The 12,450-nt window shown below is 43.7% G+C and overlaps 1 pseudogene; it reads left to right on the forward strand.

Moving 5' to 3' along the window:
• The first annotated feature begins 5,441 nt into the window (after positions 1-5,441).
• On the forward strand, positions 5,442-8,553 carry LOC122547723 (annotated as a pseudogene).
• The last annotated feature ends 3,897 nt before the right edge of the window (positions 8,554-12,450 follow it).

A 12,450-nucleotide genomic window follows, 5' to 3' on the forward strand; every position in this document is an offset into this window, starting at 1 on the left:
ACAGATATTGCGTGTCCTTGATAGGTATGTCCCTGTCAGGCAGGGAGGAAGTGATAAGATAAGGGAACCGTGGTTTACTACAGAAATTGCATTTCTTGTTAAGAAGAAGAAGGAGGTTTATGTGTTGATGAGGCAAGATGGTTCAGATGAGGCGATGGAGAGTTACAGATCAGCTAGGAAGGATTTAAAGAGAGAGTTAAGAAGAGCAAAGAGAGGACACGAGCAATCTTTAGCAAATAGAATAAAGGAGAATCCTAAAGCTTTCGAGAGGTATGTGAGGAATAAAAGGATGATTAGGGTAGGAATAGGCCAATCAAAGACAGAAGTGGAAAGTTGAGTGTGGATCCTGTGGAGATCGGAGAGGTGCGAAACGAACATTTCTCATCGGTTTTCACTCAGGAAAAGGAGAATATTGTAGAGGAGAAGAATGAGGTATAAAATTTTAAACTAGAAAGGATCGAGGTTAGTTACGAACAGGTGTTATCAATTCTAGAAGGAGTGTAAGTAGACATGTCCCCTGGGCCGGATGAGATTTATCTGAGGATTCTCTGGGAAGCTAGGGAGGAGATAGCAGAGCATTTGGCTTTGATATTTGACTTGTCATTGTCAACAGGTTTGGTACCAGAGGACTGGGGGATTGTAAATGTTGTGCCCTTGTTCAAGAATGGCAGTAGAGATAGACCAGTGAGCCTTACCTCTGCTGTAGGAAAGGCTTTGGAAAGGTTTATAAGAAATAAGATTTATAATCATCTAGCAAACAACAATTTGATTTCAGATAGTCAAGGCAGGTCGTGTCTCACAAACCTCATTGAGTTTTTTGAGAAGGTGACCAAGCATGTAGATGAGGGTAGGGCAGTTGACATGGTAAACTTGGACTTCAGGAAAGCCTTTCATAAGGTCCCACATGGTAGACTGTTGGAGAAAATGCAGAGGCATGGAATTGAGGGTGATTTAGCAGTTTGGATTAGAAAGTGGCTTTCTGAAAGAAGTGGTGGTTGATGGAAAATATTCAGCCTGGAGTCCAGTTACTAGTGGTGTGCCACAAGGATCTGTTTTGGGACCACTGCGGTTTGTCATTTTTATAAATGACTTAGACATAGGCATAGGTGGATGGTGCAGATGACACTAAAGTCAGTGGAGTAGTGGAAAGTGTGGAACAATGTTACAGGTTGCAGGGGGATTTGGATAAACTGCAGAATTGGGCTGAGAGGTGGCAAATGGAGTTCAATGCAGCTAAATGTGAGGTGATGCACTTTGGGAAGAATAACAAGAAGGCAGAGTACTGGGTCAATGGAAAGATTCTTGGTAGTGTGGATGTGCAGAGGGATCTTGGAATCCATGTACATAGATCCCTGAAAGTTGCCACCCAGGTGGATAGCACTGTTAAGAAGGCATACAGTGTGTTAGGCTACATTGGTAGAGGGATTGAGTTCCGGAGCCACAATATCATGCTGCAACTATACAAAATGCTGGTGCGGCCACGCTTGGAATATTGTGTACAGTTCTGGTCGCCATATTTCGGGAAGGATGTGGAAGCATTGGAAAAGGTGCAGAGGAGATTTATCAGGATGTTGCCTGGTCTGGAGGGAATGTCTAATGAGGAAAGGCTGAGAGACTTGGGTCTGTTCTCATTGGAAAGAAGAAGGCTAAGAGGGGATTTGATAGAGACATACAAGATGATCAGAGGATTAGATAGGGTAGACAGTGCAAGTCTTTTTCCTAGGATGATGACGTCAGCGTGTACGAGGGGGCATAACTACAAATTGAGGGTTGATAGATTTAAGACAGATGTCAGAGGCAGGTTCTTTATGCAGTGAGTGGTAAGGGCATGGAATGCCCTACCTGCTAAGGTAGTCAACTCAGCTACATTAGGGAGATTTAAACAATCCTTAGATAAGCACATGGATGATTTTGGGATAATGTAGGGGGACGAGCTGAGAATAGTTCACAGGTCGGCACAACATCAAGGGCCGAAGGGCCTGTTCTGTGCTTTATTGTTCTATGTTCTATGTTCTAAGTTCTATAACTATCCTGACTGTCCTCAGAGTAGGAATACATAGATTTATTGTCGTTGGGCTAGGATAAACAGTTTACTGCCACCGGAACAGGGAAAACATCTTTACTGTCAGCAGGGCAGATATCAGCACTTTGTTGGGCTCTGGGGCCAGAAGCAGCACTGTTCATGTCCCAAGGCAGGCATTTCCACCTTTACAGTCTACAGGATGGGGTCTAGCTACTTCATTCTCCACAGGACAGAAATTAGAATTTTTGCTGTCCACAGAAGACCAGTTCACACCTTTTCTGTTGGCAGGACATGGATTAGCTCTTTTGCTGATAAGTACCTTTACTGTCCACAAGATAGGGATTAGCATCTTTTCTGTCCCCAGGACAGATATTAGCTCCCTTACTGTTCTCAGGACAAAGATTAATATTTTTCCTTTCCTAAAGACCAGGGCCCATTCCTGATGAGTGGCTCCGGCCCGAAACTTTGATTTTCCTGCTCCTCGGATACTGTCTGACCTGCTTTGCTTTTCCAGCACCACACTCTCAACATAGCAGTTTTAATGCCTGCTGACAGTGGTTAGCATCTTTTCTGTTCCAAGGGCTAGGATTATAGAATCATAGAATCCCTACCGTGCAGAAACAGGCCATTTAGCCCAACAAGTCCACACCGAACCTCTGAAGAGTAACCCACCCAGACCCATTCCCCTATCCTATTACTCTGCATTTTTCCTGGTTAATGCACCTAATCTGCACACCCCTGAACATTATGGGCAATTTTGCATAGCCAATTCACCTAACTTGCACATCCTTGGACTGTGGGCGGAATCTGGAGCACCCGGAGGAAACACATGCAGACAGGAGAATGTGCAAACTCCACACAGACCATCACCCAAGGCTGGAATCAAGCCTGGGTCCCTGGCTCTGTGAGGTAGTAGTGCTAACCACTAAGCCACCATGCCACCCATGGGAAACCTACACAGTCATGGGGAGAATGTGCAAACTCCACACAGATAGGTGCCTGAGAATGGAATCGAACCTGGGTCCTTGATGCTGGGAGGCAGCAGTGCTAACCACTGAATCATCATGTCGCCCTTAGCCTGGTTGTTTTGCAGGAAAATGAATAGCACCATAACTGTCCCCTGGATAGGGTCCTTTAGGGAGGGAAATCCTCATTCTTTATCTTCGTACCTGATGCACTGTTTCCAGGCCTCATGATATCTCATGCTATCAGGCCAGGTATAGGCAAGCAAATTTCCTACTGGTCATTACACACCACAAATTCCCTCACTCCACAACCTTGGTTGATAAATCAGTACTCTCCATGCTGAACACTTGGAGGGTGTCATGGATTCATCCTGTACTTTTGATAGGAGTCAAATGATGACCATGAAGCCATTATCAATTATCATAAAACTTATCTAGTTCAATAATGTCCTTTAGGGAAGGAAAAATCCTGTCCTTACCTGGCCATAGAGTCATACAGCACAAAAATAGAACCTTTGGTCCAATTCATGAATCTTAACCAAGTATCCCAAACTGAGAGTCCCAGAACTGATCATTGACTTCAGAAAGAAGGGTGGAGAACACACCCCCATCTATCTTAATGGAGTGAAAGTTGAGAGGATCGAGAGCGTCAAGTTCCATAATTGACAACCTGTCCTGGACTTCCCACATAGCTGTGATAGTCAAGACGTTGTCTCTTCTCCCTCAGGCAGCTTAGGCAATTTGACCTGTCCATATGGTCCCTCACCAACTTTTACAGATGTGCCATAAAAAGCATACTGTTCGGGGCATAATGGCCTAATACTGCAACTACTCTGCCCAGGAGTGTAAGAAACTACAGGGGATTGTCTGCACAACTCAGACCATCACGGAAGCCAACCTTTCATCCATGGACTCTAGTTATACTTCTAGTGTCTGCAGAAAGACTGCCAAAATTGGATGACAATAGGGTATGTAGGTTAGTTTTATCTTCGAGTAGGTTAAAAGGTTGGCACAACATCGAGGGGCAAAGGGTATGTACTGTGGTTAACTGTTTTATGTTCTATATATCCATCATCAAAGACCCCTCCCACAATGATAATGCTCTCCTACAACCTTTTGCATCAGGCAGAAGATACAGAAGCTTGAACACATGCACCAACAGGTTCAAGAACAGCTCCTTCCCTGTTGTTACTAAACTGACAAATGGACTCTCTAACTACAAATAATGTTGATCTTGTTAATTTTGATCATGCTTCATGCATCTCCTGTGCAGTGTAACCTGTATGCCTCACTCTGTCTCAACACCTTATGATCTGTATGTCCTTGCTTACCACAATCTGCTTGGACTATTCGAGAATAAAGGTACACATGACAATAAATCAAATCAAATCAAACCAAATCAAATATATCCCTCTCAACCTTTCTTATTCATGTACGGTTCCAAATATCTTAAATGTTCTAATTGTACTTGCCTCTACCACTTCCTTTGGCAACTCATTCCATATTCATACCATCCTCTGTGTAAAAGTATTGCCCTTCAGGTCCCTTTGAATCTTTCACCTCTCTCCTCAAATGTGTGACCTCTAATTTTAGACTCCATTATACTTGGAAAAAGACCTTGATCATTCAATTTATCTATATCCCTCATGATGTTATAAACCCCAAGAAGGTCACCCCTCTGACTCCAATGCTATAGCAAAAAAAGTCCCAGCCTATCGAGCCTCATCTTAAAACCTCCAGTCCTGGCAACATCCTTGTAAATTGTTTTCTGCACCCTTTCTTATGTAACAATATCTTTCCTACAGCAGGTCAAGCCTAAATATGACTCCAGATTCACACCAATGTGCTTGACTCTTAACTGCCCTCTGAAATGGCTAGGCAAGCTGCTAAAAAGTCTCAGTGCTCACTGTTGTGCTCAAAATGATGAAATTATGATGGATTTACAAAGATTGGAAAATATCTAAGGTATGCTGGGAAACAAAGGCAAGTTTTGAACAAAGTGACTGTACTAATAAACATGCTGCAGAATCCAGACAGGCTGCAGCTACCAATAGACAGTTTGCAATCAACATGTAGTGGGAGATGGCACGGGGCAGGGTGACACTAGGCACATGGACACACAAGATGGCCGCTGAGCCTTACATTGGCCACTTGACACACAAGATAGCCGCCAGACTACAATATGGAGAGAGACAGCAGAGCAAACACAGATACTGCCCGGGGCCACCAGAATACCAGCAAAATGCACTCACAACCCAGTTGATTAGTTTAAGGCAAGTGGGGGAGAGAATACATATGAGTAGCGTATACTGCCCGCTAAGGTGTCTGGGTCCAGACAACACCTTTGATAGAAATGCTAACTGTTTGATATGGACTCAATACAAAGTGCTAATAGCCAGGACTGCAGTAATCATCCTTCTCAGGAAGAGCGATTGGCACCCATTACTACAGAAATGGACCTTTGTGCAGATGTTGAAATTGACAATGTCTGTGCTGAAACTAACAAAGGCTGTGCCGGACCTGACAATGACTGCATTGAAACTATCAATGATTCTACAATCATTGCGGAATACAGGGTTAATGGTTAATGGTAGGGTTCTTAGTCAGGTGGAGGAACAGAGGGATCTTGGGGTCTATGTACATAGATCTTTGAAGGTTGCCACTCAGGTGGATAGAGTTTGTAAGAAGGCCTATGGAGTATTATCGTTCATTAGCAGAGGGATTGAATTCAAGAGTCGTGAAGTGATGTTGCAGCTGTACAGGACTTTGGTTAGGCCACAGTTGGAGTACTGTGTGCAGTTCTGGTCGCCTCACTTTAGGAAAGATGTGGAAGCTTTGGAGAGGGTGCAGAGAAGATTTACCAGGATGTTGCCTGGAATGGAGAGGGAGTCGTACGAGGATAGGTTGAGAGTTCTCGGCCTTTTCTCGTTGGAACGGCGAAGGATGAGGGGTGACTTGATAGGGGTTTATAAGATGATCAGAGGAATAGATAGAGTAGACAGTCAGAGACTTTTTCCCCGGGTACAACAGAGTGTTACAAGGGGACATAAATTTAAGGTGAAGGGTGGAAGGTATAGGGGAGATGTCAGGGGTGGGTTCTTTACCCAGAGAGTGGTGGGGGCATGGAATGCGCTGCCCGTGGGAGTGGTAGAGTCGGAATCATTGGCGACCTTTAAGCGGCATTTGGATAGGTACATGGATGGGTACTTAATCTAGGTTAGAAGTTCGGCACAACATCGTGGGCCGAAGGGCCTGTTCTGTGCTGTATTGTTCTATGTTCTACAATGTTTACAATAGACAAACTATGTTACAAAGACAAAACCTCATTATTAACCTATTATATTACAAAATGTATATGTGCTCTGGGTTGAGAGAAGAGTCGCGGCTGGTCACTGTGCTGTTGGTGTCTCACTCTCTCTCTCTGTCTCTCCCCAGAGCTCTCGATATTTCCTTATACTACAAACTCTGTCATTGAACTCTGAATCTGACTCTGAAATTGGTGATTTTCCTCATAACAATTGGTGCAGCGAGCAGGATTCTTATTACTGGTTCCCTGGTCGAAGGCCATGGTCGTGGAGCCGGTGTAAGAGCCAAGTTGTACCTGCAAACGTGGAGAGTTAGACCAGGCAAAAGACACAGTTTAGAAGGTATACCAAATGTAATATCTAAGTTGTTACAGTGCTGAGTTAAAAATTAAGTGCATGTGGAGAATAAGTGTTAACTGTTCTAAGGAAGAACCTGTTGCTTGTGCTGAAACAACCAGAGGACAAGGTAGCACCTGTCTCAAAAACCCCAAATTCCTGAAGAAGGGCTTATGCCCGAAACGTTGATTCTCCTGCTCCTTGGATGCTGCCTGACCTGCTGCGCTTTTCCAGCAACACATTTTCAGCTCTGATCTCCAGCATCTGCAGTCCTCACTTTCTCCTCAAAAACCCTGCCCTAAACCAGTTGTTAAGAGGGGTAGCCACCTCCAAGCAAAGGTTAGGATTTGAAGTGGGAATTGAGACGCCGAAGGCACTAGGAGTTGTGAAGCACAATTGGCAAAGTCAGGACTCTGTAGGGGCGAACAATGCAGAGTCCAGTTAGAGTTTAAGTCAAAAGTTGGGTGCTGTTTGTACTTGTAATTTCCAATGTGGTGAGGAAGAGGAGCTGATGACTCTGACCAAGAGCCAAAACTCAGTGGAGTACACATTACCAAGGTAGGGAGCATGGACACTGTGAGTAAATGTGATATCCTATCAGTGCATAGTAGAACGACAGAACTTGAATAGTGGCGGTGGCCCGGAGGGTAGAGGAGTCCCGGTATAAAGCACACTCTATTGAGCCAGCATTCCCTGCTGACTGGTAGTGGTGGTCGGGAGGGTAGAGACAGTGCTGGGACAGTATTATTGGCCGAGGGTAGAGAATCTCCACTGGTTAGGAACACTTTACTGTTGGTGGTGTCCGGGGGTACATAATCTGCTAATTGGCAGATCAAAGTTTTAAGGGGGATACTGCAGGTTCCCTTATTGAGAAATACAAGGCAGACAGACAAGGGTTGACAGAGCAAATGAAGAAAATTGGGTAGGATCCATCCCAGGCATTAGCACAACAGAAAGATAAACAGAAACAGAAGAAGACTAAAAAGATATGGGTAATGTTAGTGTACCAATTAGCAGGCCTAATTGAACAAGTGAGTGCCTCAATGAGTAGGTGGACAAAGGACCAAGGAACAAGTTAAAGAGATGGAGGCTAGAATACAAGAGTTGGAGCAGGAGTTAAGAAGGGTGCACAAAAATTCAGACGTGGATTTGCTTCCTCCTTATGAGACCATCCAGCAGGGAACAATTGCTCCCTCTGTTGGATGAACCATGCAAGAGTATAACTTAATGCCAGTTGCTACAGCCCAAAGCGAATTATAAACCCTTCACCCCAGCAAATGCTCCCATGAGCATTTATTCAATCTCCATCTAATAAGCAGTTACCACTGTACTTGCTCTGTGAACAAAGTTTTTCCAACAAGGCCATGAAGCCTTCCCATCTTATTAAACATTTGGAAAAGAAACACAGTGACAAAAAGGACAAAGATTTGGCATACTTTCAAACATTAAGAATAAATTCAATCAGCGACCAATGGTTTCCACTGCTTTTTCAAAGGTAGTAGCCACAAATGTGGATGGCCTTGTGGCATCATACAACACAGCGAAGCTAATTGCAAAATGTGATAAACCTCATTCCGTGGGTGAATCATTGGTGCTTCCAGCTATTGCCAAAGTATTATCAACCATGCTACATCAGGAACCATCAATGACTATCAAGCGTATTCCTCTTAGCAACGATTCCGTGAGAAGGTGCATCGATGAAATGGCCTCAAACGTTGAGGATAAATTATGTTCTCTTTTGATATCGAAACAAATCACCTTACAAATTGATGAAAGTACTATATGCGGAAATCAAGTTTTACTTTTGGGGTACGCACGTTTCATCGACAAAAATGAAATAAGAGAACTACTTTTTGCTCTGGATCTACCGACAGATACCAAAGGTAAGACCATCTTCGACTGCGTCAAGGATTATTTTGATTAAAAAGTCTGTTCCCCTCAAAAACATTGTGCTTGTGCTACGGATGGTGCGCGTGCTATGACTGGCCAACATCGGGCATTTGTCACATTATTAAAGAGAGAAGTGCCACATGTTTCACAGTACACTGCATTATCCAAAGGCAGCATCTGACTGCAAAGAAACTTAGTGAAGCCCTCAACCATTCTCTACAAGTGGTGATAGATGTGGTAAATTATATAAAGAGACATGCTCTAAATGACCAACTTCTCTGCCAATTCAGTAAAGACAATGAAGATGAATTTCTGCAATTGCTGCTACACACAGAAGTGAGATGGCTCTCGAAAGAAAAATGCCTCAATTGTTTCCATGAACTGTTTGATTCTATCACCGAATTCCTACACAGAAATAATGAAAGCTGAAACCGTAAAACACAACTGTGCATATCTCGCGGATATATCCGATAGTGGGGCAGCACAGTGGCTCAGTGGTTAGCACTGCTGCCTCACAGCGCCAGAAACCCGGGTTCAAATCCCACCTCGGGCAACTGTCTGTGTGGAGTTTGCACATTCTCCCCGTGTCTGCGTGGGTTTCCTCTGGGTGCTCCGGTTTCCTCCTAAAGATGTGCAGGTCAGGTGAATTGGCCATGCTAAATTGCCCATAGTGTTAGGTGAAGGGGTAAATGTAGTGGGGGGTTGCTCTTCAGAGGGTCGGTGTGAACTTTTTGGGCCGAAGGGCCTGTTTCCACACTGTAAGTAATCTAATCTACCAAAAAAAAGTGCAATTCGCTGATCATGCAGATACAAGGAGATAATGTGAGTTTCATAAAAGCAAGGAATGATATTACATCTTTTATTGTGAAACTTGATCTCTTTCATCGGAATATCAGTGGTTGTGAGTTTTACCAGTTACTGAGTTCAAACAATATCACGGAGGATGTTACTGATGATCAATTACTTATCTACTCAGCTCACATTCATACACTGCAGGATGGTATGAAAATACGATTTGCTGATCTTATCGAGATGGAGATCCCTACATGGCTGACTGACCCCTTTATCTCAAGTGCAGAAGAAATGGACATTCGCCTTCAGGAAGAAATAATAGAGCTCCAAAATGACACTTCAATGAAAATTTGGTTTTCGCAAATGGGTGAGCCCCTTTTTTGGATTCAAGATGCCACCCGATGTCGTTTCCCACTATTAAGCGAAGGGGCAAAGTGGTTTGCCCTACCATTTCCTACCTCTTATTTGGTTGAGAAAGGATTCAGTGCTGTCACCAGAATACAAGATAAGACCCACAATCGCATGGATGTTGTTCAGCATGGTGACCTGAGATTGCTTTTGACAAAAATTGATCCAGGTGTATATGATTTAGCAAGGCAACATGAACCACAAGGATTGCATTGACTATTTTGCTGTCACAGACTAAATTTTATACAGACTGAGCCAAAAGCAGGTGGACAGTAAGAACAGTAATAAATGATAACATTTATTTTTTGTTGTATATAAAACATATTTCACAAAAGTTTTCCGTTTTCAGCACTGCAGTGTATTGCAGTTATATGTGCAAAAACAGACTTTGGTGATTTGGGGGCATTGCATGATTTCAAGGAGAAGAAGAGGGCGTTGAATACAGAAAGATTGAGAAACACTGATCTAAACCTTTAGAGATGAGCTCTCTAGCGCCCACCAAACCATCCCGTAAATGGGAGTAATAATGTCCCAGGATTATGATGATCTAGTCGAGTGGGCTAGCAGGATGCAGGAGGCAGAAGCTCCTGCAGTAAAGGCAAGACCTGACAAAGCAGCCTACTGGGATGGAGGTGAGAACAGAATAAAACTATCCTGTCACAACTGTGGCCAACAGGGACACTTTGCCACAGAATTTACGGCCCCACGAGCAGGAGATAGAGCAGGGAACAATGTAAAATACTGCAGCCACTGCCAAAGAACAGGACACATAGAAGCAGTGTGCTGGGAAAAGCATGGGGTGCTCCCAAACACTACCCAGAACACAGTGGAACCGCGGGAGTGCTGAGGTCAGCAGAGCTGACAAACACCCAGCTGTACCCATTCGTGAGGGCAAGGGAGAGGGGAGCATTTACACACCTGCAGTAATAGGAAGGAGGAACTGTGAAATGCTAGTAGACACAGGAATGGCTGTATCTATCACAAACGTACCCTTACCCAACACAAATAAAATGATTTTATTTAGGAAGGGATAAAACACCAGCTTACCGAAGAGAAACTACTCTCGTAGAAATAAACTATATATATATATATATTATATATATATCCCCTTCAAATTCTATGTATGTCAAAATAATGAGGGCAACATAATGGGCAATGGTCTCATGAAAGAATTAATGTTCTAATTGACTGTGCGAAAGGGAAATTGATTTGGCCCAGACAGGATGTTCGAAAGACTGAGATTGCGAAACTTACAAGTACCTTGAAACTATTAAAATGGCTACAGTCACCAGTAGGGACTGGAACCTCGAAAAGAGGGAATTGAGAGCCATCTGCACCTCCATCTGCGAGGGCAAAAACAAAGTTAGATACAGGTCTAGCTAACATAAGGGTTCCCGGAGCAGAGCATAAGCCCCACCAGCAATACCCAATAAAACCCGAAGTAGAAAAAGCAGTTGTGGAGATAGTGCAAGGACTAGTGAAACAGGGTATCCTGAAAGCAACCACAAGTACAACTATTTCCCCAACGTGGCCAGCACTAAAGCCTGATAGGAGCTACTGGCTCACCATTGATTATACAGGAATAAATAAAGTCACCCCAAAATTGCACCCTATTGTTGCAAACCCCTCCACCATCTTAAATGGCTTGGCCCCAGAACACAAGATTTTACTGTTTTAGACATAGCCAACAGGTCCTGGTCTATCCTGTTACACGCTGAGTCCCAGACTAAATTCGCTTTTATAGTAAGGAACACGCACTACACGTGGACTTGCCTGCCACAACAGGTTCCACAACAGTTCCACAACAGCCCCACTATTTTTCACAGATGGATGAGCGATATTCTGAAGAGAATAGATTTACCAAAGGGGAGCACTGCTGTCCAATATGGAGATGATATTCTAATTGCCTCAGATTTTGAGTCTGGACACCAGGAAGCTTTATGTCTAGTTTTACAGGAATTGGCAACCGCAAGGTTAAAAGTTAGCCCCACAAAGGCACAAATTGGCAATACACAAGTCTTATACCTGGGACACCTTACTCCCAGGGACTCAAAGAAATGCTCAATGACCGTAAGAAGGCAATCCAACAGATGCCATGACCTGCCAGGGGAGTAAGAAAGGCCTTGGTGCTATCCAACTACAGTTGGAACTTTATATCCAAGTTCACATGATTGGCTGAACTGATCCAGAGATTAATTAAAGGAGGCATGTCTGCCTTGGAACACCTAACCTGGGGGCCAGAACAGGAGGAGGCATACAGTCAGCTTAAAATTCGACTCATATTGGCTCCCGGCGAGGGCTGCTAGATTCCAGCAAAGAATAGTGAGGGAAAAGGATAGACCAAGTTCTAAATTGGAGAAAGGCCAACTTTGATGGTATTGGGCAAGAACTTTCGAAAGCTGATTAGGGCCAGATGTTCGCAGGTAAAGGGACATTTGGAAAATGGGAAGCCTTCAGAAATGAGATAATGAGAGTCCAGAGACAGTATATTTCAGTTAGAGTGAAAGGAAAGGCTGGTAGGTATAGGGAATGCTGGATGACTAAATAAGTTGAGGATTTGGTTAAGAGAAAGAAGGAAGCATATGTCAGGAATAGACAGGATAGATCGTGTGAATCCTTAGAAGAGTGTAAAGGCAGTAGGAGAATTTAAGAGGGAAATCAGGAGGGCAAAACGGGGACATGAGTTTGCTTTGGCAAATTAAGTTAAGGAGAACCCAAAGGGTTTTTACAA

This window comes from Chiloscyllium plagiosum, unplaced genomic scaffold, assembly GCF_004010195.1.
Source record: "Chiloscyllium plagiosum isolate BGI_BamShark_2017 unplaced genomic scaffold, ASM401019v2 scaf_4036, whole genome shotgun sequence".
Taxonomy (NCBI): Eukaryota; Metazoa; Chordata; class Chondrichthyes; order Orectolobiformes; family Hemiscylliidae; genus Chiloscyllium; species Chiloscyllium plagiosum.